Here is a 4,494-nt window from a genome sequence, read left to right as displayed (position 1 = left end):
CTTCATCTTCATCTTCGTCTCTATCTCATCTTCATCTTGTAGAACATCACGATTTACGCTACTTCCATCTTCATCTTCTTCATCTTCTTCCTCAACACAACCTTATTTTGATTTTGATTTTGATTTTGATTTTGATTTTGATTTTTGATTATGAATATTTGTAAGAACAAATTTAGGGGTTAGGGTTTGTCGATTTGGGGAATCTGATTTGGGGGTTTAATTTTGTGTTTTAGAACTAATTACATTGGGAGGTTAAATGTCATTTTTACACATTTTTAAGACTAAAGAATAAAGATAACACTTCAGTCCCCACAGTTTATAAAATATAACAAATGGAACCCTGCTTAACCGAGCCACATCAGGTTCGCGAGCCTACGAGCCAAGCCTCCCCATGTTCAAACTCGACTCGTTTTATATAGCGAGCTCGAGCCGAGTTGACTTGGCTAATCACGAGCTGAGTCATAAACAAGCTTCAGACGAGCTGAGTCATAAACAAGCTTCAGACGAGCTGAGTCGAGTGGCTTGACAGCCCTACTAGTTGCCAAGTGGCATTTCTATTGTAGGGGTTCGATCGTAATATTTCAAACTTGAGATGTGGAGGGCGCTTGTGAGAGAAATTTGAGATGTGGAGGACTATTTTGACATTTTTATTTTTATTTCAAATTTAATGCAGTGAAAATGACTAATTTACCCTTTAACCATTACATTAAATCATTTTCTATTAATTTAAGGGTGAGAATCTGGAATTTATGAAGCCAGGGTGGGAACTTGCAAATTCGCCAAACCTTGGGTGGGATCATGTTATTTACTCTTTTAGATATAAGAAAAATAAACATAACAAGAGAGAAACAAGGTAAGTAAGAGAGTGCACTATATACATTAATGAGCTCTTGTTGCAAATAAACATTTTTTGTTTTGTTTGAATCTGAGAAATCTATTATTGGCATTGAATTCCATATTTTTCCGTTATTAACAAACACCTATTGATAAGTCTATCATTGTATAGATATATTAAATACATTCCACAAGCATTTGATAAGCCTAATAGGTCTACGTGTGCATGTCAAGTTTACAGTTTTACCCTCTTGTGACTTGGCCAATCGCAAGACCCTAAATACAACGTGTGTAACTTAAGCATCGGAGGGTTAACACCAGTGGCACACCCACCGACCCCTTTGACCTCTGTTTCTGTTTGTAGGAAGATATCTTGCTAGTTACGTTGGCAAGAAGGCTCCAAGAATTGATGATGTCGGGCGCGAAAATACCATAGGCCCAAGTCTCTGAGTTTTCAGCATCGACAATTAACATTACTATATTTCAATCATCTCTAAACCAATATTTTGACTCTGCCATTGTCATTTTTCGATCACCTCTAAAATAAAATTTTCACCACATTACTAATTATGAAAGATATAAGCAATTAATTAGCAAAGATAATGTTTTTTTTTTTTTTTTTAAGGTATTACTAATGCACTCAGTTGATGATTGCATTTTTAGATGGTAATGGCACGATATATGGCCAAGGTGCTTGTTGGTGGAAAAAATTTCGTAAGCAGAAATTTGAATGCAACTCGTCCTTAACTTATAGAGATCATATCCAAATATCAAACATAAATTTAATAAATTCTCCATCATGGAACGTTAACCCTATAAATGCAGGTTTCATTAAGCAAATCGATCCATTTTTGTAAATTTTCACTATTATTTATTTATTATCATAACAATATAAATTGATTCCCATAACCATATGATATCAACCTTTCCTTTTCATATTATAATTGAAATTGCAGTAATGTATTGGTCCAAGGTCTCACAATTCTTGCACCAATAAAATCTCCTAACACAGGTGGGATCAAACCAAGTTTGTTTCTTTTACAGAAATATACTTGCAATTCTCTTTAATTTATAATTATCATATGATTATGTCAAATTCATGTATAAACACCAAAACTAAAGAATGTTACATAATCTCAAAGGATATGACCGTATTGCAGTTAAAAGTTGTTGGGACGAATATAGAATTAAAGTTAGAACATAGAATGGCAACACAAGAAAGTTAAACTTGCGTTGCTCAGAGGTGTGAGAATGATCATAAAGTATGTTTTTGTACAACAGATTCTTGTGGGTCACATCCGAACCCTGGCTTTCATCCAAAAACAATTCTAAATTTTCAAAATTAAACAATATAGACCTAGTAGCTGATAATGTCACCTATTCAACAAGAGTTGAGGGGATTCAAAATGATCCATGTACTGGAATTTGCATTTCTAATGTAATGGAAGTATTAGACTGATGAGGAAACCCAAAAAACTACAATGGAACTGCACTCATATTCAAGCGCAATTGGCGTGCGATCTATTGCCCAAGAAAAAGTAAGTTTCTCATTGCTCTTTTCCTGATGATAAATTGCCCTTTGATAATGTTCAAATGAAGATTTGTTATACAAAATCTTAGTTTGAGAACCTAATTTATTCAGCTCCTCGTATCAACCATGCTTCCTAGATGATACAGACTTGAATAAACAATAAGCCTTGCAAGGTTTCTGCTCTTTATGTTACTGCTTATTTCCGGAAATTAGTGAAAAAAAAAAAAAAAAAAAAAACTGTAGCATTTATTACATATTGGTGTTGAAAATAGTCTCTAAAACTTCTTCCAACTCAAAGAATTTTATGAGCAAAGTATCATGAGCTTATATTTTCATTTGATAGCGATTACTGTTGTTTTCATCGTCATGTGTTAGAATCATCTTTCCCCAACTTGATAACAGGCCGACTCTCTAGTAGATAGTTATGATAAGAAGCCGCTTTCTTAACCTGAGGTCCCTGCAATGTTGAAACGACAGAATTTGAATAGGTAGGGTTAGCCCATAAGCGTGCTTAAGAAGATACGGCAGCTCAGGAAAAAAAAAAAAATCATTGTTCTTACTTCTGACAACATTAAAAAGCAAGTCGTGTGGCTCAAGCATGTGAATTACATCTTCATCCTTGGCTTATGTTGACTTCAGGATCAAAGCATCGCAGAGCAATTAAAATAATCCGTTTTACTTCTTTCGTAGAAGGCATTTCTGTCAAATAGGATCCCTAATAAATGAAACTTTCTGCTTTGCAACCATGGACTTCAACCAGTCAATCAAATAAGCCTGCAATTACAGTTCAATTCAGGTACATTGATTAGCAAGAATCCAGTTATGGAAGAAGGTTTTAAATCAAGCAAAGAAATTATCTAAAATTAGGAATCTGTACCTGGGGTTGACTGCAATCTACCGGCACTCTTCCAGATACAATCTTCATGATCAGTTCAGTGTAAAAAGATAACCCAACTCATCTGGAGCTGTACATACTATGAATCTACAAAAAAACTTTGGCGCAAACTTGACTAAGAAATACAATAGCAAGCATTTGATACTGCTATAAATGCACTTCAATGCTGAGCCAATTGTCTGGCAACGGTTGTGCTATAGTTCAACATGCACACACAAAATATTAGTTATTAGAAATCAGTTGGTTCTCTTTGGCAATGTCTGATTTACTGAGGTTTCTTTGTTGGCTCCTAAAAAAGGGTATAAATAAGACACAAATTATGTATATATTATTGAAAAGTATCGCGGCTTGCAGATTTTATCTACCTAACAAAGCTGCAATCTGATATCTTAGTGATCAGTTTCTAATTTGTGTAGAAACACCATCCCTGATAAATTACCACTGTCAGAGTCCGAAGATCTGCATTGAACTTCTCATGCAAGACATTAGATATGTCAGTAAGAAAAAAAAAAGCAATTCTACATAAATCATGTATTAGCAAAACAATAAGATTAGTTGTCTTTCATCTTATTAAGTAAAACCATTTTATATACAAGCAAATAGGTCTCAAAATAAGACAACAAATTTAATTCTGAATGGCAAGTACAAATTCCATAGAATTGAAACATATGTAAAACAGAAAACACTCATAATTCAAGAGTAGAGAGAACCTTAATGTAGACTGCAATTCCAAGCTATCTGCCAAACCTAGCCTGAAGGCCTCAATTCCCCATCTGTAATGAAATTTACGAATAAAATAAATTCAATCTGTTTCACCAAAACAATTAAGTTCCTGTTTTCATCAGCATCAATAGACACAGCATTCTAACATACAATGCCATCATCCACGGTTTTAATCAGTTAACCAAGTTCTTATTGTTATTGCTATTCATTTTTATTTTAAACCCTAAACTTATATATCGAAGAATGTAGTTTCATGTCAGAGGCTGCAACCAATGCTCAATGTCCAGTAAATGCCTAACCCGTGAATTTCAGCTACCTTAAAACATGGAATATAGGGAGGCAATGATGACCTCCAACAATGCAAGATTTTGGTTGGTTTGAATTCAAATAGGTAAAGAAAAATACTTATACTAACAGATGTTAGGGTTTCTATAGGCTAAGAATTAGGTCACTTAAGATTGAGTTGAAGGTGATTTTTTGAGCCATGTCTCAGTATTCTGTAACTCCAATC

This window comes from Pistacia vera, unplaced genomic scaffold, assembly GCF_008641045.1.
Source record: "Pistacia vera cultivar Batoury unplaced genomic scaffold, PisVer_v2 Contig560, whole genome shotgun sequence".
Classification (NCBI taxonomy): domain Eukaryota; kingdom Viridiplantae; phylum Streptophyta; class Magnoliopsida; order Sapindales; family Anacardiaceae; genus Pistacia; species Pistacia vera.
The sequence above is the reverse complement of the archived record's forward strand: the minus strand, read 5'-3'. Positions refer to the sequence as shown.